We start from the raw sequence: 26,765 nt of genomic DNA on the forward strand, positions 1-26,765 counted from the left end.
TTGCAGGAGGAGTTGAAACAAATTTTAAGGGAGATTTTCATTTCCCCCCTAAACATGAATCATTCAAGTAAAACTAACTTAACTATAGAAATGTAGCAAAGTAAGGGGAAAGCAGCACAACAACCCAAGAGGCAAAGTCTCAGGAGAAGAGGTGGGTGCAGTCTGCATATAACATATGCATAAATGCACTGTGATTCACCACCCAGGACCATCTCCCTTGAAGGCAAAAGCACAAGGACCCATTTTAAGAGGATGTTTTCCCTGCAAACATCTGAGAATGCTTCAACTTAAACACCTTAAAGTTAAAACGACAAAAAAGAAAAAAAAAAAACTAACTAAAGACCCCAAAAAACCCCATGAACCACCCAGCCATAACCACTTTCCTTAATTGATCATGAGTTTCTTTTCATTTTATAAAAGGATTAATAAAAATATTGAAAAAATTATTTTTTCATCTTACATTTGTAAAGATAATAGAATTCAGAAGTTTCTTAGAAAATAGACCAGATACTGCCCTCCAGTTTCCACCCCGTTGCTGGAAGGATCAGCAGGACTAGAAAGTTTGGGATACTGGAGCTGCTGGTGGAGAATGGGAAGTCCAGCCCAGAAGAAATCAGGAAATAGGGCTCAGGGGCATGTGGGGTGTGGTTAGGAGCAACTCCACGTGATACATGGCTGTGCAGAAAAGGGGAACACAAGGTGGTCAGAAAGGCCTTAAACTCCTCCTTGACATACAAAACCGGTTTTTACAAAGATCCAAGCAATTTGATCCCAAACTGAGGTGAACATTTCAAAGTTTATTCACATGCTTTGTTTTCTCTTTTAAGAATCAAAGTTTCGGCCGGGCGCGGTGGCTCAAGCCTGTAATCCCAGCACTGTGGGAGGCCGAGGCGGGCGGATCACGAGGTCAGGAGATCAAGACCATCCTGACTAACACGGTGAAACCTCGTCTCTACTAAAAGAATACAAAAAACTAGCCGGGCGAGGTGGCGGGCGCCTGTAGTCCCAGCTACTCGGGAGGCTGAGGCAGGAGAATGGCGTAAACCCGGGAGGCGGAGCTTGCAGTGAGCAGAGATCCGGCCACTGCACTCCAGCCTGGGCGGCAGAGCGAGACTCTGTCTCAAAAAAAAAAAAAAAAAAAAAAAGAATCAAAGTTTCTCAAATTAAATGCTTCTAATATTACTACACATGCTAAAAAAAAAAAAAAAAAAAAAAGAAAGAAAAGCAAAGAAAGAAGGGCTTTTAAAATCAGGATGGGGAGAAGAGATTGAAAATCATCAAATTAGTCTTCTTAGCTCCAAATGAAATGAACTTCAGAACAAAACTGTTGGTTTCTAATAGGAAACAAAAATTCAAGCATTGCTCTCCTGCCCTAACCCCTACCCCCACCCCCACACACCAACGACAAATGAGAAAAACAGTTAAAGCCCAATGAGCTGTGTTCTGCTCAAAAGCTGGGCCTGACCATTGGGTTCCACAGCCAGCCTCCTCTGTCCAGTGGGAGGCAGTGCCAGGGATGCCTTCCATGGTACTACAATCTGCACGACTGGTGAGGGGTGGGATAGGATTTTCAGAATCTTCTTGAGGTTCCACTGTTTAGCTCCTCACCAGCCATCTTCCCAGTGCCTCTCTCCCCTGGGCAAGGAATCCCGTCAAGAGTGGCCCCTACTCGGTTTTGGGCTGTAAATTGTCCTTCTCTTCTCAGTTCTCTGTCTCACTCTCATCATCTTCAATCTCCCCTTCCTCCCCACTGAACTTGTCATGGGCTAACTTGGGGCTAGTACTTGATTTCTGGAACGTGAACAGGACCCGATCCTGAGGAAAGGCTCCTCCACCTGGCCCCAGCTCACCCACTTGTCACTGCCTTCACCTTCATGGTCATCATGCAAGTAATACTTCTTGCTTTTGGGGGCGTACTCTGGGTACCACTCCTCTTCTCGGTTTCTAATATTACTACACATGCCTAAAAAAAAAAAAAAAGAAAGAAAAGAAAAGAAAAGAAAGAAGGGCTTTTAAAATCAGGATGGGGAGAAGAGATTGAAAATCATCATCTCAGAAGTCTTTCTTGGGGGAGGCGATGAGCTTTTCTCCTGGACAGCTTTGTAAGCAGTCACTCAGAAATTCTTCTCAGGTACAAAGACCTTGTGCCCACCTTCAGTTCTCTTGCTCCAGTCCTCCTTTTTGGATCTTTCTGGGAAAGACTCCTCATCCATCTCCTCTGTTTTCCTCTGCTTTTCCTTCCCTGGAGGTGCATATACCAGGCCCTCCCATTTGCCTGACTTCTCCTCCTCCTGGTTTCTTTTTTGAAAATCGTTGCTGTTGTTGTTATTGTTCCCAGAGTAGTTGCCTCTGCCCCAGCCTCTTCCTCTGGCTCGAAATGGAAAGGTTCCTCCGTTCTGCCACCTCCTTTCACTTGGACCCACCAAGCCTTTGGTCCCCAGTCTTGATTTCTCAAAGCCCGTGGTGCTCTCCTCTCTTTCCTCTGTCTCTTCAGTGTACTCTTCTGCTTTGTAGGAGTGAGATGACTGGGAAGAAGAGGATCTGGACCTGTCTCTTGCTCTCCGGTGCTTCTTCTGCTTCTTTGATCCTTTATGAGTTTTCTCTGTTTTTTTTCAGTTGAGCTTTCCCTTAAGGGGCTGGAGTCTCAGGAATCCACTGATTCTCTTGATTTACCTCATTTAAGATCTCTCTCCTGGCTAAGCATGGTGGGTCACGCCTGTAATCCCAGCAATTTGGGAGGCAGAGGTGGGTGGATCATGAGGTCAGGAGATCGAGACCATCCTGGCCAACATGGTGAAACCCCATCTCTACTAAAAATACAAAAATTAGCACATGTCTGTAATCCCAGCTACTTGGGAGGCTGAGGCACAAGAATCACTTGAATCTGTGAGGCAGAGGTTGCAGTGAGCCAAGATCATGCCACAGCATTCCAGCCTGGACGACAGAGCGTGACTCCATCTAAAAAAAAAGAAAACAAAAATCTCTTATGACGTTCAGTATCAAGGCTGAGATCAACAGGATCGTCTTTGTATTTTCCCTCAGCCTTGTAGACAGGTACTGGGGGAAATATCTATTCTTCTGTGTATCTCTGGCCTATTCTTGTTTTTGGCTGCCTCCTGCTCAGTTCCTCTCCTTAGGTATTTAGTAAAGTGTTCATGTAATGTCATTCCTGAGGACCCAAAGTGATGCTCTTTAACATGGTGAACAATGGTCACTATATGTTGGGCAAACAGTTCCGAGGGGCTACGCTGAGACTGAGCTGACTGTATGTGCTGGAAAGTGGAACAAAACTCCTGTTCCTTTTTGTTGCTATGGACTAGATCTCGGCAAAGCTTGCGTTCCTGAGCCAATAAGCCACTGGGTTCTGCAAGGTCTTCATCAAAAGAGTCCATCTGGACACTGACCTGTGCCTCTTGAGTAATGGAAAAGGAAGACTTCCCTGTGGAAAAGTCTTTCACTTCCAGCTTATCTCAGAAGTCTTTCTTGGGGGAGGCGATGAGCTTTTCTCCTGGACAGCTTTGTAAGCAGTCACTCAGAAATTCTTCTCAGGTACAAAGACCCTGTGCCCACCTTCAGTTCTCTTGCCCCAATCCTCCTTTTCGGATCTATCAGGGAAAGACTCCTCATCCATCTCCTCTGTTTTCCTCTGCTTTTCCTTCCCTGGAGGTGCATATACCAGGCCCTCCCATTTGCCTGACTTCTCCTCCTCCTGGTTTTTGTTTGCATCTATGACTTTAAACACATCTTGGGTTCATCATCAAACTCAGACTCCTTCCTTCCCTTAGCTTTGTCCTTACCTTCATCATCCATCTCTTCCTTGTGGAAGTCAGCCATCTGCTTCTCAAAGTCATCTTGGCGCTTATACCTTTTGGGAGACTGACTGCCCCGAAAAGGCTTCTCAGAATCAGTTTTGGGAGCATAAGAATCAGATTTCATTTTTCCATCACCCAAGCCTGTATCAGAGAAACTCCCTTTCTCTTTAATTTTTTCTTTGTCTGTATTTGTTTGTTTCTGTTCCTTATCTTTTCTATTCTGTCTTCTGCTTTTCTAGATACCCTTTGTATAGGCTGCTCCTCCTGGAGCAGCACTCTCCTGCTTCTGAGATGAGACATATGTGGAGCCAATGGATGGTGAATTCTTACCCACAGGGCTCTTTTTGGATGGACTCAGGGACCCGAGAACTGTGGTCGAACTGACTTTGGTGTATCCCAGGCCGATACTCAGCACCGCTCAGCAGAGTTGAGCTCATCTGGGATGTGCTGGAAAGTGGAGGACTAGGTTTTGGCTTGGGGTAGGAAGGAGTGACCGCTGCTTCACCACCACAAACTGGAGGGGGCTTTTGAAAGCTGGGCCTCACTCTCAAGGACTCAGCTCAGAAACTGCTGAGGCCCCTGATGCAGAACCAGTGCCGTAGGTGGCATCTGGCCATGGCTTCGAGCTCTCAGATGCTTTTGTGTCTTGAGAGGTGCCTCCAGAGAATGTCTGCTCCTTGGCCTCATCTCCCTGGTTATCCCCGGCAGCCTGACATGGCCAGCTATCCTTGGAAGAGGACCTTTTCTCCCTTGCAGACTTGCGCTTAGAAGATTCAACTTGGCTATGGTTGGAGGAAAGAACGGGAGGATGAGGAGCGCCTTGACTGGTCAGAAGACGTCTTATCAGAGTTTCTAGAATGGCTCCTGGACCTTGGTGAAGGGGACCGTCTCGCTGGGATCTGGAGTCTTCAACGGCCTGTATGCTTGCCGGTAATTCTGCCAATTTGAGTGGTAGTTTCCATAGCCTCCTTGGTTATACTGGCCCCATGGATAAAAGCCTTTGTTGCACCCGCGGAAATAATAGGGCCTTCTATAGCCTCTGTTGTGACCTTGGAAATCCGATTCCAATATACTCTTGAGTGGTTTCTTTCTCTGTTATTAGCTGGAGAATATGATCTGGAACCAGACCTAGCACTCAGCCTGCACTTCCTTGAACCAGAGACAGATCGGCTTAGGGACTGAGACTTCGAACATGAATGAGAACGAGATCTTGATGCAGATCCTGAACGAGAAGAGCGAGATCCAGACTTGGATTTACTTGTTTTTGACGGCTCTGTAGCGAGGATCACTTTTCAATTACACCTTATTTGAACAATGATTCGACTTGCACTGGATCCCAGACACTACCCCAAAAGAACACTTGCAGCACCACTGGCTTCTTCAATTTATGAGTCAAGATACACTTCTGGGCCTACCGCAGCGATCACAGCTGCAGCTCACAAGGGCACAACCAGCCAGAACCTCGCCCCCCGTATTTTATATTCTTATAGCTATTTTTACACTATTTTTATAGTAAATGTGATTGCCTCTTGCTTCTCAGCTAGATTGTTATTGGTGTATAGGAATGCTACTGGTTTTTGGACATTGTTTTTGTATCTCACAACTTTACTAAATTCGTTTATCAAACTAAGGGTTTTTGGTGGTGTTTTTAGGTTTTCCAAATTACACGGAGACAATTTGACTTCCTCTCTTCCCATATGGATGTCTTTTATTTCTTTCTCTTGCCTAATTACTCTGGCCAGTACTGTCAGTACTATGTTGAATAGGGTGACATCCTTGTCTTGTTCCAATTTTTATGGGAAAGGCTTTCAACTTTTCTTCATTCAGTATGATGTTGGCTGTGGGTTTGTTGTATATGGCCTTTGTTATTTTGAGGTTTCTTCTATGACTAATTTGTTGAGGGTTTTTTGTATCATAAAGGGATACTGAATTTTGTGAAATGGTTTTCGTGCATCTATTGAGATGATTATATGGATTTTGCCCTTAATTCTGTTTATGTAATGTATCACATTTATTGATTTGTGTATGTTGAACCATCTTTGTATCCCTGGTATAAAACCTAGTTGATTGTGGTATACTATCTTTCTGATGTGTCATTGGATTTAATTTGCTAGTATTTTGTTGATTTTTGTGTTTATGTTATTCACGGATATTGGTCTGTAGTTTTCTTTGTTCTGTTGTGTGCTTGTCTGGTTTTCGTATCAGGGTTATACTGGCCTTGTGGAATGAGTTAGAAAGAATTCCCATCTCCTCAGATTTTTGGAACAGTTTCAGAAGGATTGAGATTAATTCTTTGTATGTTTGATAGAATTTGGCTATGAATATATCTGGTCCTGGGCTTTTCTTAGTTGAGAGATTTTTTTTTGTTATGGATTTAATGTTTTTATGCATTATTGGACTGTTCAGGTCTTCTGTTGCTTCCTGGTTCAATCTTGGGAGGTTGCATGTTTCCAAGAATTTATCTGTTTCCTCTGTGTTTTCTAGTTGGTGAGTGTATAGTTGTTCATAATAGTCTCTGATGATCTTTTGTATTTCTGTGGTATCATTTATCATGTCTCCTTTCTCATTTCTGATTTTATTGGGTTTTCTCTCATTTTTTTCCTGGTTAGTATATCAAGTGGTTTATTGATTTTGCTTATCTTTTCAAAAAACCAACTTTTTGTTTCACTGATCCTTTGTGTGTGTGTGTGTGTGTGTGTGTGTGTGTGTATGTCTCTATTTAGTTTAGTTCTGCTCTGATTTTTCCTTTTGTCCTTCCACTAATATAGGATTTGGTTTGTTCTTATTTTCCAGTTCCTTGAGATGCATCAATAGGTTGTTTATTTGGAGTCTTTTTTATTTATTTATTTTTTGGTGTAGGCATTTATTGCTACAAATTTCCCTCTTAGCACTGCTTTTGCTGTATCCTGTAGGTTTTGGCATATTGGGTTTTGATTTTTGTTTGTTTCAAGAATTTTTTTTATTTACTCCTTAATTTCTTTCATTCAGTCATTCAGGAGCATGTTGTTTAATTTTCATGTATTTGTGTCATTTCCAGAGTTCTCCTTGCTATTGATATCTAGCTTTATTTCATTGTGGTCTGAGAAGATACTTGATATGATTTCAATTTTTTTGAAACTTGTTGAGACTTGTTTTGTGTTCTGACATATGGTCCAACCTGGAGAATGTTTCATGTGCTGATGAGAAAAATGTGTATTATAAAAGCCACTGGATGAAATATTCTGTAAATGATTTTTAGGTCCTTCTGGTCTAATGTGCAGTTTAAATTCAATATTTCTCTGTTAATTTTCTGTCTAGATGAACTGTCTTATGCTGAGAACGGGGTGTTGAAATCCCTATCTATTGTTGTATTGGAGTCTGTCTTTTCTTTTAATTCTAATAATATTTGCTTTATAAATCTGGGTGCTTCAGTTTTGGGTACATATGTTTAAAATGTTTATATCCTCTTACTGAATGGATCCTTTTATGGATCCATAATAAGATATTGGATCCTATGAGATTCTTTGTCTCTTTTTACTGTTTTTGACTTAAAGTCTGTTTTATCTGATATAACTACTCTGCTTAAGTTTGGTTTCTGTTTGCATATAGTTTCTTTTTCCATGCCTTTACTTTCAGTCTGTATGTGTTTTTACAGATGAGATGAATTTCTTGTAGGCAGCCTATACTTGAGTCATTTAAAAAATTCCACTGAGCAAGTCTATATTTTTTTAAATGGAAAGTTTAATTTGTTTACGTTTAGGGTTATTGCTGATATATCAGGGCTTATTCCTGTTATTTTGTTACTTGATTTCTGGTAATTTTATATGTTATTTTTTCCCTTTATTTCTCTCTTATTATTTACTATTTTAGTTTGTTGGTATTCTACAGTGGTAACATTTGAGTATTTCCTCTTCCTTGTTTGTTTGCTCTATCTATGGCTTTTATATTTTTGAGTGTTTTCATGATGGTAGCTATTAATAATCTTTTGCTTCTGAGTATAGAACTTCCTTAAGCATTTATTGGAGGACTGGTCTAGAGGTGATGAACTTCCTCACTTTTGCTTGTCTGGGAAATACTATTTTTCCCTTATTTATGAAAGATAATTTTTCTGGACATAGTATCCTTGACTAACAGTGTTTTTCTTTTAGTACTTTGAATATATCATCCCATTTTCTCCTGGTCTGTAAAGTTTCTGCTGAGAAGTTAGCTGTTAGTCTGATAGGGTTTCCTTTATAGGTGATAAAATGTTTTTCTCTTGCTGATTTTAGAATTTGTACTGTCACTTTGACTTCAGACAGCTTGAATTGCAATAGGCCATGGTGAAGTACTTTTTGCATTGTATTTTCTGAGGATCATTGAGCCTCCTATATCTGGATGTCTAAATCTCTTCCTAGAATTATGAAGTTTTCATTTACTACTATGTTAAGTAGGTTTTCTAAGCCTTTCGATTTCTCTTTACCCTCAGGGATACTAACAATTAATACATTCAGTTGCTTTATGTAGTCCTGAGTATCTCAAAGGCTTTGTTCATTTTTTGAAAAATATTTTTTCTTTATTTTTTGTCTGACCAGATTATTTCAAAATATTTGCCTTCAAGTTCTGAAATTCTCTATTCTACTTGGCCAAGTCTATTTTTGCAGCTTTCGATTGTATTTTGTTCTTGCTTTGATGACTTTTTCAGTTCCAGAATGTCTGTTTTTTTAAAAGGATATTTATCTCTTTGATACATTTTTCACTTATTTCCTGTACTGATTTTTGAGCTGTTTGTATTGCTTTTCATATTTCTCTTGCATCACTGAACTTTTAAAAATAAATATTTTGAATTCTTTATCTGGCATTTTGAGCACTGCTTTTTGGTAGGATCCATTGCTGGAGAATTATGATGTTCCTATGAGGGTGTCATTGCTGGAGAATTATGATGTTCCTATGAGGGTGTCATTGCTGGAGAATTATGATGTTCCTATGAGGGTGTCATTGCTGGAGAATTATGATGTTCCCATGAGGGTGTCATTGCTGGAGAATTATGATGTTCCTATGAGGGTGTCACATTGCTTTTTCATGTTTCTTATGTCTTTACAGCATTTGCTCCTCTTTATTTTTTGAATTTTCCTTCATTGAGGGGGCTTTTTCCTGAATATGTGACTATGATGTTGTTTGGGTAGGACCCTTTGGCTTTGCTTTTGGGTGCATGGAGTAGGGAAGACTACTACAATTTCATTGGCTATAAATAGCATCAGTGGTATCTGTGGTTTCCGTGGCGTGTTAGGGTGCGGTTATTGGTGGAGGCTGTGGTGAACTTGTGCTAGGGTCTGAAACGCCAGATTGGTCTGTCTTTAGGTTTCGGTGGGGCTAAGCATGTCTATCCTTGTGCTCTGTGGCAGTGTATTCTGACACTTATGTTGGTGGTTCCAAGCAGGCTGATTCTTGGGCCTCTGGGTGCCTTTCTCAATGCTGGTTGTGGTAGTGGTGGACTGGGTGGGTGAGCAGGCTCTTGAGTTCCTGAGCAGTTGTGTGATGTGGGCAATGGTGGCAGCAGTAGTGGCGAGATGCTCTTCTGATTCCCAAGTGCTGTGCTTTTGTGTTGGCAGTTGTTGCAATGGGCCATGCGGGCTGGCTTCCAGGCCACTAGGTTGTGCTTGTAGGTAGAAGCAAGTACCTGCAGGTGCTTGAGGTGGTAGTGATATGTTCTTTGTCCCCAGCCTCTGTCCCCTAGGATAAGTGCTTAGGAGCCCCAGGTGATGGACTGGGTTATGGAACCCCCAGGACCATGGATCCTGCACTCTGTCTCAGATGGTGGAGTGAAGCCAAGCAGAGCCAGACCAGGCAAACTTGTACATAGGTTCCTCAATGATGAGTGCATGGACTAGCTGTGTTGAGGAGATTGGGGGTGGGGTGGGGTGGGGTGATCCTTAGGCCCTGGAGAAATGCTTGGGTGAGGGGCAACCACCACTACAGTGAGGTCTTACCATGTTGTGGGGGTGGCCAGTTCCAGCAGTCTCAGCAGCCCCACCCTTGGCCAGCAGCTGAGGGACTTTCGTCCTTTTCATGCCCCAGTGCTTGTGGGGCTCCCTCCCCGATCCCGGCTGTTGCAGCTGGGGGATCCCTCCCCCATCCTGGCTGTTCAGTCAGACCTGGTAGTTCACGCCTAGCCCGGAACTCAGCCCTGGGCCATGGGGGCCCCCTGCCCAGTTCCATGTCCAAGCTTCTGCAGCAACTCTTGTCTGGCTCAGGACAAGTGGAGGAGTTGCCCACATCTAGCACCAGCAGCTGCAGCCCACAGCACACTTGCTTCTCAGTCCTGTTTGCAAAAGCCGCCCCCACCCTCCTACTTTGGCCCCATGCCCCGGCTCTGGAAGCAGCAGCCTGGGTTTCCCCAATGCCCAGGACTGGTGCCACTGGTTCCCAGGACCGAGCATAGTCTGCTAAAAGCAAGGATCAAGAATGGTGTTTTATTGTAGCTCCTCAGGTCCCAGGTGTGTTCCCTCCTTGGAGTTCCTTCCCACAGTCTCCTGGCTGCTCCCAAGTCAGAATCAGGGCTTGGAAGAGTCAAAGTGTTTCTCCTATGGCCTGGATAGTACAATTCCCAAGTGAGAAGGTAAATTGCAGGAAGACACTCACTCACCTTCCGCTGTACTAAGTGATTCACTACCAGTTCAGGGCCAATCATAGCCACACAAGCTGCACATTTTCCTTCTCCTTCCTAGACTTTAGTGTTTCCTATCATTTTTTTTTTTCTGTCAAACTCCCATGTTCCACCAAGGATAATATATTTAAAATGGGAATGTTGGCCGGGCATGGTGGCTCCTGCCTGTAATCCCAGAACTTTAGGAGGCAGAGGTGGGTGGATCACGAGGTCCAGAGATCAAGACCATCCTGGCCAACATGGTGAAACCCCATTTCTACTAAAAAAACAAAAATTAGCTGGGCATGGTGGCAGGTGCCTGTAACCCCAGCTACTCAGGAGGCTGAGGAAGGAGAATCGCTTGATCCCGGGAAGTGGAGGTTGCAGTGAGCTGAGGTCGCACCACTGCATTCCAACCTGGTGACAGAGGAAGACTCCATCTCAAAAAAAAAAAAAAAAAAAAAAAAAAAGGAAAAAAGAAGAAAAGAAGAAAAGACTATCTACACACTTTTTTGGTACTTCTGAGTGGATGAGGCATGCTTACAATGCCTCTAATCAGCCATCTTAAAAAACAAAACAAAACAAAACAAAAAAACACATGTTGTTGAGATAGCTTCTTATAGATTATCCTAAATGTAGGCAATATGCTCAAAATTGCAATAGATGAGAAAGAGGGTATATGTAGTGACCTGCATATAGCATTCCAAGCTTTGGTTATTGCTGTTTGCTCCTGATAGGGTTCAAAAGGGGCTACATTAGACAGGAAATTCAATTTTTCTCTTTCACATATCTGCATTTTAATTTGAAATTTATACCATGCTTTCTTTAGCTGGGTGAATGCGGATTGCCATATTTCATCCAAACTAAGACAGTTTTAAGGTACACTATTATTTTATTTACCACTATGAAGGAAAAAAACCTGCCAATTAAACGTTGACAATTATAAGACATATCACCATTTCGGAGATGTTACAACGTTATAATTCCTGCAAGAAGTGGAAGTACAGTGTTGAAATGCAACATTTTAAGATTGCTGCCTCCCATGAAAGAGGAGGCTGTTATTTCTGGGATGAGATCAAGTTTCCCTTGAACTGTTTTTGCAGGTTATCTTCTCTACAGTTGGCATTCATGCATGGAAGAGCAAAACCTGGTTCTGTGTTAGCACATATTTTGTGTTACATTGATCTCTATCTTGCTAATTACAAAACAAAGTTTTATAGAATAAAAGCCAGTGATTATAGAAACCAAATTGAGAATTAGGACTAAGGATAAAGTTTAACAAGAAAATGTAATTACAGGAAGTTAGAATACGCTCTTCTCTGTGTCATTTAAAGATTAAGAGACTCAGCAAGAAGAAAAGGGAAAATATTGTCCTATTGATTGTGGAATTAGCCAGGAAAAGTGTTTGTGCGTTCTTTATACTCTGAAATATTCTTCTGCACTGTGGAACTTTAATAATCAGATTTCACTCTTGAAGTTTAATAAATGGCACCAAAAGTTGTTTTTTCCAACTCAGGTGCTAATATAACCAAGATTGTTCTTTGTCCCTAGTAAAGAGAAGGCTAGATATTACTATTTCTATAAAACTCTAGTAGGATTTAGAAATAACATTTAATATACTGTAGGCCATAAGGCAAAGGGTACACAATGGCTAGAATTTATTTTTCCAGACTGAACTAGTAGACTATATATATGTGACTTTTATTCAGACAAGACATGTAAAAGAAGCCACTCTGCTCCTAGACCTACAGCAACTGGATTTGAAAACCAGATTTGCAACCCATGTTATGTGATGGCAGCTATAAGATTTTGGCCCCAGGGCAAGGGGTGATGTGGTTAAGGGTTATTTATTTTTTGCCTTCACAGGATACCCTGTGGTATTTTCATCCTTCTTTTCCCACACACAGTCTTCATAGCTTGAACCACTTACAACAGTGGTTTGTTTCTGTTTTTGTTTTTGTTTTTTTTTTGAGATGGCGTCTCGCTCTGTCGCCAGGCTGGAGTGCAATGGTGTGATCTTGGCTCACTGAAACCTCTGCCTCCTGGGTTCAAGTGATTGTCCTGCCTCAGCCTCCTGTATAGGTGGGACTACAGGCATGTGCCGCCACGCCCGGCTAATTTTGGTATTTTTAGTATAGACAGGGTTTCACCATGTTGGCCAGGATGGTCTCAATCTCTTGACCTCGTGATCCACCCACCTGGGCCTCCCAAAGTGCTGGGATTACTGGCGTGAGCCACTGTACCCAGCCAGAACAGTGGTTCCTAACCTGAACTGCACATTAGAATTACCAGAGGAACTTTAAAAAAATACCAAAAATATCCATGCATACATCTTATTCCAGCCCAATGAATTCAGAATCCCTGGAGTAGGTCCCAAACATTAAGGGTTTTTTTTTTTTTTTTTTTTTTTTTTTTTCTTGAGCTCCCAAGTGTTTGTAATGAGCATCCCAAATTGGGGATCCCCTGATTTAGAGCTATAATGCTTGCTCCTGGGATTTTGCAGATGTCAGGATGGAGATTTGGATTTAGTTCATGTTAGTAACAAACCGTCCCAGAATAGGAGGCTGAAATCTTTGGATTGAAATAACCTTTATCTTTAGGGTCAGGTTTCCCAGAGGCAAGATTCTGAGACGGGAGTTTATGTGTAGGTGATTTCATTTAGAAAGCGCTCCCAGGAGAAACCTGCTAAAGAGCAAGCAGGACAGGGAGCGGAGTGTAGTAGCTGGTTTTTAAAGGTGGCTGCCTCCCATTCCTTGCCTCCATGTTTGTACAAACCACTCCACCTACCAGGGAGGGGTCTATTTCCCAGGAGAGAAACCCAGGAGGCAGAGGTTTCAGTGAGCCAAGATCACACCATTGCACTCCAGCCTGGGGACAGAGCGAGACGCCATCTCAAAAAACAAAAACAAAAACAAAAACAGAAACAAACCACTGTTGTAAGTGGTTCAAGCTATGAAGACTGTGTGTGGGAAAAGGAGGATGAAAATACCAGTTGCCATGTAAGTAACCCGACCACCTCAGACCACCAAGGTATGAAGTTTGAGCTAGCACCATGGGAAGGTGACATGGCTTAGGAAATTGAGGAATCCAGCTGGCAGTGAAAACTGAAGCCCCAGATGTATGACACCAGTCCAGCCAGTTCAGCCAGCCCCTACAGTCATTTCAGCCATCCCAACTGAGGTCCCAAACACCACAGACAGAAACAAGCAATCCCTGCCATGCCTTGTTTGAATTCCCAACCAACAGAATATGAGCAAATACAATAATTGCAGTTTTAAACTTTGGAATAGTTTGTTATGAAGCAATGGAAAATTGAAACTTGGAGTAGTTTCACAGTGATAGAAGACTTAATGTTTGGGTGGCTTATTGTGTCACAATAGATACTGGAAATAGGAAGAAACTCCCCTGCAGGGATAAAATTTCAAGCAAAATCCTATGGAGGTTATCTCCAGCCTGATCCCATTGGGAAAATCTGAATTATGTCTCAGGATTATCCTGATATTAGGCTTTCATATTCCTAGCTATTGGATCAGGCCTACTGTGTGGTCAGAAACAGTGGCATAAACTCCCAGGTTCTTCTTGCTTTCTGAGGAGCAGCAGCAGAGTCAAGCATCCCTCAAAGGACACCTGGCCTGTGGCAGGTGCCACATCATCATATCGGAGCATGTGGTAGTAACTCTCTGCTAATATTATTTCTCATTGCTTTACAGAATATGCAACCCAAGCAAGGAAAAAAAAAAAAAAAAAAAAAAAAAAAAAACACCAGAAAAGTGGGGGGGGGGGGGGAAAAAAAGAGGTACAAGTATCTTAGGCATAAAGTTCAAATTTGATCAATAAAAGGGAATAAAGACTTTATTTAACAATAAAATTATGGGAGGAATCTTTGTAGATAGGGAAACAGGTAGGTGCGGTTCGTTTTTGCAAGATAGGAAAAATAAACCATGAAAAATACTGCAGGTAGAAGATGCTTGTGTAGCAAAGCAGAGGAAAGCAGCTTTGTGACAACGTTGAACATTTCCTGCTGTTCAGGGCAGCATGAAGTGGGAAGATGCGAAATTGTTGGCAGGTGTGTCTGATAGCAGTGTTGGCACACCTAACTTCATAATTTCTGACCTAGTTGAAGAAATGCCTATGGTCTTTTTGCTGGGTTTAATTATAGCATAAATATAATCTATATAATCTTTAAAGAGAAAAAATTGGTTAGAATTCCATTATTGTTTCTGTGGAGAGAATTAATTTTCAACAAAGTGTTTTAGAGCATCTGTGTTGGCAGTTCTGGGAGGAAGGTCTCATTTTCTAAATGCAAATTTTGGCTCCTCCTGTATTCTTCCTTCTACCTCAATGCTTAGAAAACTACCAGAAACAGGTTTTTTTTTTTGTTTTTTTTTTTTTTTTTAACTCATAACATAAAGCAGTAAGTTTTGTGATATTCTTTCCTAGGTAGATCTTACATTAGAACAGAAAAAAAATTCTTCACTAGGCATGTGGTTTTACACTTGCAGATGTTTAGAATGGATCATCTTTATGTGCTCATTCATTAAGAGCTGATCTATTCCACTTGCTGACATAAATATATATTTTATATAATATATATATATATACACAGACACAATTTGGATTTCTGCTGCACACTACAGGCACTGCCTTTGGGGGTTATGCAGGGTAAGGTGACAGCTTTTGGCAGTGCCAAAAATGCTTAACTGCTGAGGTTAAGCTAGGAGCTCTGGGTAAATGTTGCCTCAAAACAGCTGCTGGCACCCAGGCCAAATTAGCCAAGGAATCAATTACCCTCAGATGGCTGCCACAGAGATATCACCACCGAAGCTGCTGGGAGAAAAACCTCTGGTCAAGCCAGCCTTCTGATGATGCAAAGGAACAGAATACACATTTATCTCCTGGGTCATTGTTTCTCTTCCTCAATTTTCAGCCTGCAGGACACAGGCAGTTTCAGCTGGCCCCAAGTTAGCAGCCCTTCCAGCAGCTGGGCATCATTTCCTCTATTCAGATAGCTCATCTGGAAATAGTGAAAGTTTAATAGGAGGCAATCAGACCCCAGGGATTTCCAAATTCTACCTGATGGAGAGAGGTCTTCTGGGGTCACAGACACAATCACTACTTCCTTCAGACCTGTGATTGCTCACTGCTGGGGATGATTGGGATTTGCAAGTTGATTAAAGCTGGAGATTTAGTGTGTGAAATAGAATTTCTCAGATAATTGCTGGAAATTGTCTGATGCCTTTGTTGCACTGAGCTCCACATAGCAGATTATATGCTTTCGGACTTAAACCAGATCCATGAAAGGGATCTCAAGGAGGAAACTTCAGAACTGGTACTCTGTCTTCTGACATGCAGAACAAGAAGGGAGAGGATGGGATGCTTCCTTGGGATCGGGTGCTGAAGAAAATGAAATCAAAGCAAAGATTTCCTTCTGGAAACAATTTCAATGAGTATTCTATTTCTTTCTCCAGCTGAATTTTTCTTTGGTAATTTCATAGTTTTCTTCATGTAAATATTCATGTCTTTCCTGATTTTTCCTGCACAAAAACATGTCTGCCTCTTACAGTAGGCCAGGACCTGATTAAAACAGTATCCTGAAAAGCTGTTTAGAGCTTATGCTTCCAAACCAAGACCCAAAACATCGTTGTGTAGTGCCCAAGTTGAAAACGTTGTTAAGTGATATGCTTGAAAGACTTTTAACTAATGTATACCACCCAAGATTGGTGAGAGGACCTGGAAAAATGTACTCCCATACTCTATAAAGTCTCTAAGAAAACATTTAGCCAACATTGACCAATGGCCTTAAAAATGTTCATGTCTTTTGACCCAACACTTCATCTAGGACAATCAAGGACTTAGTCTTTAGGAAATGATCAAGGGTGTGAACAAAGGTTTAGCTTGTTCCATCTCTGGTGGTGCCTGTCTAGCAAGAGCATGTCTAGCAAAAGGCTTGGCAATAGTGTTCAACTTTGGAGGACTAGAGTAGTGTATATCCAATAACAACAAAGGTGGAAATGTAAACAGTGGTTGTCTTCACGTGGTGCAATTACAATTTTATTTTGCTTATCTGTATTTTCTAATTTTTCTTCAATGAATATGTTACTCATTTAAAAGTATTTTCAAAACCTCCCTTTGAAATGTAATCGTTTTGTTGCAGAAATTTGTCTACTGACATGAAAAAATGTTCGCAAAAATAATTAATGTAAATAAAATGGAGTTAAACTATATGTAGTATGATTCCACTTTTGAAAAAGAGAAATCAATGTATTCTCTCTCTTTGTCTCTCTCTCTCTCTGTTTGTCACACACACACCTGGAAGTGCACACAACAGTATATGTCAGTGGCTTTCTGTTGATGGAGAGAGGATGGTAACTTAATTTTTTCTCTTTGTTGTTTATATAATTTATAACTTTTCTTCGGTGAACATGCAATATTTGTATAATTGAGAAAAATAGAGTATAATTTTACGTGCAATAGACAGGAGGCCTTATGTGTGTACAGATGCTCTCAACTAAGATATTTTAAGATTTTTTAACTTTACAATGGTGAGTAAGTACTACACATTCAGTAAAAACCTTACCACTCTGTTTTTCACTTCCAGTAAAGTATTCAATAAATTACATGAGATATTCAACACTTTATTATAAAATAGGCTTTGTGTTAGATAATTTTGCACAGCTGTAGGCAAAGGTAAGTGTTCTGAACATGTTAAGGTAGGCTTGGCTAAGCAGTAATGTTCAGTAGGTTAGGTGTACAGTATTAAATGCATCTTTGACTTAACAATGTTTTCAACTTAGTATGGGTGCGGATGTAACCCCACCGTAAGTCAAGAAACATCTGTACTGAAAAATAGAATGGTTGTACGGTTACTTGAAGTACATTCTATTGAATGTGTATCCCTTTCTTCCCATGGTAATATCAAAAAAATCATAGGTTGAACCATCCTAAGCTGGAGACCACCTGTATATGAAGGCAAGTGTCAGCTGGTTCTGTTCTCTGCTCCCCAACTGCTTCTGCTTACTGTATGCTTATGTAGGCTTGGGTCTTCCTTCTTGGCTTAGGGAAAATGGAACATCCTGTTAACTGAGAGGTGGTCTGGGGCAGAGGCCTCAGGGAGCCTATTAGGTAGTTGGCTACTCAGTTGCTTTTGGGGTAATACGTGCATCTGATACTTGGAAACAGGTGTAGGGAGGGAGGGGGCTTTGTCACCTGCCATTTCTAAAAATTACACCCAGTGCCTCATTCTCACTAGCCTGTACCTAACCCAAGCTACTGAACCTGGGGGTGGTCTCTGGCTTTCTCCCACCTGGGTTGGGCAGAGGGGAAATGGCATGAACAGGGAGCTAATCTGTTAGAACCAGAAAGCTTTCCCCAGGCTCTCTAAAGCGTGCTGCACTGAACGTTGCTTCCCTCAGCCATTGATTCCCCTAGAGAAATCTGCGCATGAGGGAAAGAGGAAGAAGGAATTACGGCAGAGGTTTCCCTAAGCTGGGATTTGCCAAGCAGTGCTGCAGAGTGCTTAGAAGCAGGCCCTGGTGGTATAAGATACCTCTGGACATGCAAGACTCTACCACACACCAACTGTGTGACCTTGGGCAAACACAACCCTTCTGGGCCTTGACTTCCTCAGACCATAATGTGGTGATGAAAAAATTGGGTAATATGTACATACAGCACTTTGAACAGAACCTGGCACTTGGTTAGTGCTCAGCAAATGAACTACAATTTATGTAAATGTTACCCTATTGTTGTTCCATATGTCCTTTTTTATTATTTTAATACATTTTTGAATAGGTAATACTTACATAGGGTATAAATTCAAAATACAATGAAAAATATACGGTGATGTGGAAGGTAAAATTATGCCTCCCTCCCAAAGATGTCCACAGTCTAATCCCTGGATCCTGTGAATATGTTACATGGAAAAACAAACAAACAAACAAAACAAAACGAAAAAACTTTCATATGTAATTAAGGTTATGGACTTTAAGATAGGGAGAATATCTGTGATTCTGTAGGTGGACCCAATCTAATCAAATGACCCCTTTGAAACAGGAATTACTCAGGCTGGAGTCCAAGAGATGTAGCAGCAGAGGAAGGCAGAGAGATTCCAAATATGAGTGAGATTTGACCAGCTGTTGCTGGAGACACCATGTGAAATGCAGATGGCCTCAAAGACCAGTGACTGACTGACAGCCAGCAAGGAAACAGGGACTTCAGCCCTACAACCACAAGGCATTGAATTCTGCCAACAGCCCAAATGAGTTTAAAGCAGATCCTTCCCCAGAGCCTCTGGTAAGGAATACAGCACTGCTGATACCTTGATATCAGCCTTATGAAACCCAGGCCAGAGATATCAGTTAAGCCACGTGAGAGTTCTGATCATGAGCTGATACATTTGTTGATGTAAGTTGGGGAAGTTTTCATAACCAATAGAAAATGAAACACATGAAAAGTAAGTTTCACTCCCATCCTTGTACCCCAGCCCCACGTTTCTCTTTCCTGGAAACAAATTCCCTATGTTTAGAAGGAAAAAACAGAAAAAGGAAGGAAGCAAATAGGTCTATTTTTTTGGGGGGTGCTTGAAGCAGAGATTTTATTAGGGAAGAGAAAAGAGTAGGAAGAATATTTCTTGGATTTTTTTTTTTTTTTTAGGGAAAACTGGAATGCTGCATTGTGCCAAGTGTAATACTGTCCATGTGAAAATGATAAATAAAACTGTAAGAACATTGATGATCTTCTTAATTAACATTTAAAAACAGAAAATAAAACCACAGCTACTTAGGAAGTGTGTATAATTAAGAACATAATGTGGAACTTAAATGATTTGTCTGTATCACAAAGGAAAGCTCCCTATGTGAAAATGTCAAAGGTTTTTTCCTTTAGAGCCATGAAAAAGCTTCTGAATAGTTCAGTCATGTCACTCCTAGAAGCCAAAACCTTTAAGAGTGTGGGAGGAGAGAGAGTAGAAGGCAGAAAAGGAAGAGACCATTAGTCAATTTAAAAGGGAATTATATGAACAGAAAGGGCTTGTGAATATTCCAAATAGAATCTGAGTTTGTATAATTTCAAACAGGTCTGGACCAGGTAGACAAAAGGCAGTCATTTAGACAGATTGAGGTCATTTTGTATGTCCTTGAGTCTACTGACAGTTAAACTAATAATCAGTGTGTGGCCTTTTATTTCTCTTATTGATATTTGGAACGTTGACAGTCTATCAGCTAATATTTATATCTTAAACCTTTTGTTTTGTTTGGATTTTTTTGGTGTTGGGGGCAGAGAGGCGAAGGAAGTTCAGGAAGGGAATGCAATAAATCATCCAATGGTTGTGCTGGCATATTGTTTTGAAGAAGGACTGAATCTACTACAAATCACAGAATACTGAAAACTGACCTGTGTGTTGAAAACTCCCTGCATTTTACTTCATCCAACTGATTCACAACTGAGAAATCAATTTTTTAAATGCTTCATGAATATTTGGAGGAAATCAAGTATATTGACTAGTTTGATGAATATTAGCCCTAGTGGGAAGATTGTAACCATCCTTATAACATATGAATGGTAAAATCATCATTGTTCAAATCACATTGCAAATAAGGCAAAAGGCAACTTTTTCATGACAAAAATATCAAAATAGAAAATGATACTGTCAGTCGTTTTTATTTTTAAATAGAAAACAAAACATTCTATTGCTTTGCTATAATTTTCTCAAGAGATTCTTCCTGAGAAGAATAAGATGTTACTCACAGACTTTTATTTCCAAGTAGTGAATGTATCACAATGTATGAGATTACCCAGGAGTTCACTTAGGGACTTGTACATCCCCAAACTCAAAGTTATAGTTACATTTATTTCAAAGAAAGGCCAGAAACAATTTCCTCTGAAGTCTTCCTGCCTGTTGACATACACCACAGAGTACCAGGACTGATGCACCTATGTGGCCTCTTTGCCTTAACAAAAGAATTTCTGGTAGCTGAGTGAGTGCTTTTGATAGTCAGGGCTCCTTGAGTCTCTGCTCTTGGCTGAAAAGAAAACTGTCTTAGCTAACATAGTTTTTTGATCCACCTTAGAATGCCTTCAAGGTTAGCAAAGAGAGCTTGGTTTAATTTGCTTTGGCAAAGGAATGAGGACAAGTAGGACCTATCATAGGTAAAAGGAGAAGGCAGCTGGAGGGTGTTCTTGTAATGCCAATGTTGAGGGCAACACACCTTGGACTTTCTGTTAAAGGTTCTCACAACCTTCTTTGGTTCATCTCAGGTTCTCTTTGTGTAGCTAATGACCAAGACGTCACATGTGGTTAGAATAACCCCAGAAGAAACTGGGATCCTAATTATGGGAATTAAATCAAAGAACATGTTTATTTGTTATGATCATACACTTTCAAAAGACAAAACATTAATACTCATGTAGTTGTCCTAATCAATTTGCTAAGAGGTCTCCACATCCAGCCCTGTTAGTTGGATCAAGCTGCATGCATCTGTTTGCCAACTAGATTATTGCTGGTTAAGGGAAATAGTTGCTTATTGTTGTTACTGAGAAATATAGGATCAAATGCTACAGTTCTGACTGAAACATGGCATTTTAGAAAATCAATGTACATTTATCTTTACATTTCAGAGTCATATTGGCTGTTGATAACACCCGATGTTATTTTTCTTTTTCTACCAATCTAGAAGGAAAGTGTTCAAATACTTTTGTCAAAAGATTGACAAGAAGTTCCTCCTTCTTGTTTCATTTATAAAGATGAGGTTTTGTATCTCATTATCTTTTAAAGACTGTGTCAAAAAACGTGGAGCACTCTTCTTGACTGTGGGAAGTAGTGATCGTGATTTTGGCAGGAGTTTGTGATTATCTATTTTACAGAATTCAAATCAGCTCACTTCTGTGATGACCCATCTAATCAACTTTGGGTTTTTCCATTTAAGCTTTCTTGGACTGATAATAGTTTTCAACATATTTCTCCACTTTTCTGTCTTGTTGTCTTCCTAATGGAATAAGGTGGGTGGCTTGCTGCTGAGCTTTGATGACTGTGATGCACTGTGCCTGGTGGGAGCTTCTCAGATGCAAAGGTGGGGAGCTGACAACAGTGAGAATTGCTGTGGGCAGCAGTATGAGCTGCCATGTGTTCTAATTAATAGACCACACAACATTTAGGTCTCAGCTTCCAAGCCACTTCCTCAAGGAAGCCTTTTCTTTCCTAAATTTTATTTTTAAAATGTTTAACAGTTAATATATAATAGTCATACATATTTTGGGGGTGCATATGTTATTTTGATACTTGCATACAATGTGTTATGATCAAACCAGGGTAATTGGGATATTTATCACCTCCAATATTGATCTTTTTTCTAAATTTTGGGAATAATACAGTTCTTCTCTTCCAGTTATTCAACCAATTTCTCCTCATTTCTCTCCCTTCTCTTCTCAGCCTCTCATAACCACCATTCTACTCTCTACCTCCAAGAGGTTCACTTTTTAGCCCCCACATATGAGTAAGAACATGCAATATTTGTCTTCCTGTGCCTGGCTTATTTCACTTCATTTAATGACCTCCAGTTCTATTCATATTGCTGCAAATGGCAGAATTTCATTCTTTTTAAGGCTGCATAATATTCCATTGTTTATATATACCACATTGTCTATATTCATTCATTTGTTGGACACCTAGGTTGATTCTATATCTTGGCTATTGTGAATAATGCTGCACTAACATGGGAATGCAGACATCTCTTTGATATACTGATTAAGAAAGCCTTTTCTAACTGCCCCAAATTAAATGCTCATTCTATAATCCACAACTCCTTCCACCTCCTCTTTCACAATGCTTATCAAATTTCCAAGTATTCATCCACCTTTCCTCATAAACTATATGCTCCATGAGGGGCAGAAATTGTGTCTATCTTATTAATGTCTATATCTCTAGTACAAACCCAATACCTTACCACTCAATCACAACTATATGCACATCATTCTTTCTTCTTTGATTATATCTCTTGCATCTTAGAAGGCACCCACTTTTGCAGTGTATAATGCCATCTTTGCGGCTTGGCTTTGAGAAAATTTCCCACTATACTCCTCAGCTTCTCTATGGAAACTTTTCCAGGTTTCCTTGTTAATAAACTGAAGCTAATGAAAATGCAAATCTGATGTTTTATGGGAAAGATTTCTCTAAGACTACATTGGGTGCTTGTTTATTTGACCATTCTGTCTTGTATGTACACCTGCTGTACAAATGCTTGCTCAATACTTGCTGAGGTTAGAAATCAGTGGTAGAGGAAGTGGTAATATGGGCTCAGGAGCTTAAATTTGAAAGAGCACATTTGGCCTCCCATATTTAGATCTTTACAGAATGTAATGCCAGACAGTTTCTTCTTTCCCATTGCACAGATAAAGCTAATTACCTGAGACAACAGGGTTGCAGTAGAGAAAGAATTTGATAATCACATGGCCAGCCAAGCTGAAGGATGGGAGTTATTAATCAAATCAACCTCCCTGAGAATTCAAAGGCTAGAGTTTTTCAAGGATAATTTAGTAGGCAGGAGGGTAGAGAATGTGTAATGCTGATTGATTGGGTTGGGAATGAAATCACAGGAAGTTGAAGCTGTCTTCTTGAGTCACTTCCTGGGTAGGAGTCACAAGACCAGCTGAACCTGTTTCTTGGTATGGGTTACTGGTCTAGATGGTTCCAGCTAGTCTACAAAAATGCAAGCTGTGAAACACCAGTTAAGGTTTTACAATAGTGATGTCATATATAGTAGCAATTGGGGAGGTTACAAATCTTGTGACCTCTGGCCACATGGCTTCTGAACCATAATTCTAACCTTGAAGCCAATTTATTAGTTTTACAAAGGTAGTTTCAGTCCCTGAATAAAGAGGGGGTTCATTTTGGGAAGGGGCTGTTATCATCTTCATTTTAAAGTTCAACTATAAACTAAATTCCTCTCACAGTTAGCTTGGTCTATGCCCGGGAATGAGAAAAGACAGTTAGCTTTGTTTTTTTGCAAGGGCAGTTTCAAAAAGAGTTTTGGATTCATGATAAGAATATTTCTATTTTTTAATTATGTTTTATCCTGGAATCAACACGTGTAGCCTATAGTAGAATAACTTGGGGAACTTCAATATATGTCTCTTTGAGGCTGAAAGTAACCTAAACAAATAAACTGCAACTCAGATGGTCTGCAGATATGGATAATTGTTTTAAAAGCCTCAGGATTCCTCTCCCGCTTCTCCCTATTGAGGTTAAGGGCCTTCTTTTCTGGGGACAAGGAGGATTTCTTTCCTGTCTGCTAGGCATTTGTGTATTACAGTCCTCTGATTCCTGTGCTAGATCTTTATGAATAACACAGCTGCCTTCTGCATCTGTATTTTATAATTTCTACTGGTAAATTTTGGGGGAGTAAAGGTAAAAGTTAGCTTGAGTGGGAAGTAATTACAGTTATCAATCTTTATGCCCAATTTTTGTCTTCTTCTAAAGGGGTGAAGAGAGAATAAAGGCCTTTGGATGGTTATAATTATAAACCTGTGGGTGCTCTTGGAGAGAGAAGCTATACAAATGGATGTGAGTTGCCCTCCCCTCCCTGTATGTAAGGACTGGAAGAAAACTGGAGAATAACAATTTTAGGAGCTTAAAGGGAGTTTGTTCAGTATTTGCATTTCCTAAGATTTCAGGTAAGCTGAGCAGATTTCACTCAGACATTATGTAATGAAATGCAGAGCTAATTTTAGAAGTTATTATTCATCCATCAATTAAATCAGGAAGTTATTTAATATCCCCCCCAAAACAATTTTCTAGGCTTCCTGTTTCAGGCTATGATGAGAAGGCAGGAGGAAACTTCACCTTAAATGGGGTCATGATACATAGCGAGCATTCATCTGCCTTGTGAGGAAAACATGTGGCTGGGGCTGTTTCAGTGAGGAACGAGGGAACACAAGTGACTCTGAGATTTTCATTTTCTTCCTCGGCTATGTTATTTGGCTTTTTCATTAGAGACTATCAATTTGTTGCAGACACGATTTTTAGGCCAACACTGTTTTTATTTTGATTTCTAGGAACCAGATGACCCTCATCATCCAGTGGCTGCTTGTATTGCTATTTGTGATAGATTGTGTTATTGTTGAAAATATTGTCTTTCACTGAAATGCCCTTCCTGTGGTATCTGTTCTGCTGGAGGGTTATATATCCCTGACCTGCTGAACTCAGGTATGGCCATGCGACTTGCTTTGCCCAAAGGAATGTAAGCGAAAGTGATGTATGAGACTTGCAAACAGAAGATCTAAGGGCTCTTGTGTGGTTTTACCATAGCTCTTTCTTTCTGCTACAAACCAGCCAGGTCACAAACAGCTCTATCAGTCTGAGCCCCAGGGTGAAGCTGACCTGGAGAAGCACTATAAGCTGATCTGTGATAGACCAAACTTGGGGTCATTTGTTACTGCAGCACAGCAGCTTAACCTGACTGATATAGTAGTGAAAATATTTGGGCCCCAGTTAGTGAAAATGATTTTTGTCCTTCTACCTCTTTGTCCAATTTCTTCTAATAGAAATAAAATCACCATATTCAAGAACACTTTTCCAGGCCAGTGTGCTGGCTTAGAAATAAGCTGTGAAGTCACTCAGTGAAAAATGAGGCTCGTCCGTCATAATAAACTCCAGTTCATTTCTAGAAAAGCAGAGACTGGTTGTTCTACAAGGGATAGGATCTGTATCTCTGGTGCTTAGCAAAGTGCTTTGCCCATAATGCTCAGTAATTATTTGTTGAATGAATACTGAATAACTGAATAAAGAAGAAATCAGGTGTCTCCATTACCATGGGTCAGACAAGACCATAGGTCACATTTTGTATTTAAACAGAAGTTTAGAATTATATACGCAAGTTAAGTCAAATAAGGAACTAAGAGGCAAAAGTGGGTCTAAAGAAGTTGATGAGGGTCACACCAGGTATCACAGCCTCAAATGTGACTCAGACTTATGCAGAAAGCATAAATGAGTGAGACAGGCTGGATCACTTCAGCACAAAAATATACATCCTCTCCTTTCTCTTGAAACATGGTTCTCTTAGTCTAAATTTCATTGTATTTTGATAGAGATGTGTGTGAAAAATACTCATCTCTCTAACATAACTCTAAGAAAAACAATAGCAGGAATAAAATGATAATCAGTTACTCATGGTCAGCCTTGGCTTCTGGGGCACAAAAGTGGTGACCTGAACAGCACATATCCTATCAGAAGAAGTCAGGGATTTCTCAGCTCTTGTTGAGTGCTGCTGTGTTGTGCTGTTGGATATGAGCCCAGTTTTCCTAGAGCATTCTAATTTTCAGGAGAATCTTGTACTTTGAATGTTGGTTTTGAATTTCCCAATGTTTAAATGCTGGCAAAGAAAAAAAAATGATGTTAAAGTTGATGTAGGTTAACAGAATGCAGCCCAATGAAATACTTTGCAGAGCAGATTTGATCCATGGGCTACCAGTTGTAACTTCTGACCTTGGTCAAGTTTTACAGGGATGGTTTATGCGGTAAAAGCTCTAGACTTTAATATTAAATTTGCATGGTGTGTATGTGGTTTTTAGAAGACACCTGGAGGAGAAGCTGTTTTGAAAGTCTGCAGCTAAATTGGGGTTCCAGTATCAGAGTGGCTAGTGACTCTGCGCAGGGGCAGCTGCCTGTGGGCGTTTATGGTTGCCTCTCTCAGTATACTATACTTCTTTACATGGCAGATGGCCTTAAGCCTAGTGGTTCAACCTGTGACTGGGGGTCTCACACATGGGAGGCTTGTTCATACTGGCAAACATCCTTGCGGCTCTTGTCTGTCCCCTGTCCACTTTATGCCTGCCTGACCATCACTCTGGCCCTGGAAGCCTGACCTCACATTCTTTCCAGTGTCCCAGGGAAATCCTGACTTGGGGAAGCCCCTGATTCTTCAGGTGGAATGTGCAAATTCAATACATCAACAAAGAGGAAACAAGTTCAAAGATTTTTACTTACAGATCCCGAGCAAGGAAGACATAATGGGTCAGGAGGGCAGTCTTCTGTTCCTGGATCACCTAAGGCAGTAAAGAAGGCTCAGGCAGGTAGAGAGAGAGAGAGAGAGAGAAAGAGAGAGAGAAAGAGAGAGAGACAATGAGAGAGCGAGAGCACGAGAGCGAGCATGTGGCACCTAGAGCATATATAAGAGAATAATGTGGATCACTAAGTTTGCAGGCAAATGTCTGAATGGTCTGTTTGAAAGAAGTGGCAGGAAAACAGGGAGCCCAGTCTGCCAGGTGGGAGAGATACCTCTAAGCTCTTATCTCTGGCCACTGTCTTGAGCCATTTCAGTGTGGTGTAGAAATGGAAACTGTGTCCAGGAAGACTGGGCCCT

General features: G+C 40.7%; 1 pseudogene; it reads right to left on the minus strand.

Annotated features, from left to right (window-relative positions):
• Positions 1-1,665: 1,665 nt before the first annotated feature.
• Positions 1,666-26,765, minus strand: part of LOC104655090 — a 140,793-nt pseudogene continuing 115,693 nt past the window's right edge.

Source organism: Rhinopithecus roxellana, chromosome 1 (assembly GCF_007565055.1).
Source record: "Rhinopithecus roxellana isolate Shanxi Qingling chromosome 1, ASM756505v1, whole genome shotgun sequence".
Classification (NCBI taxonomy): Eukaryota; Metazoa; Chordata; class Mammalia; order Primates; family Cercopithecidae; genus Rhinopithecus; species Rhinopithecus roxellana.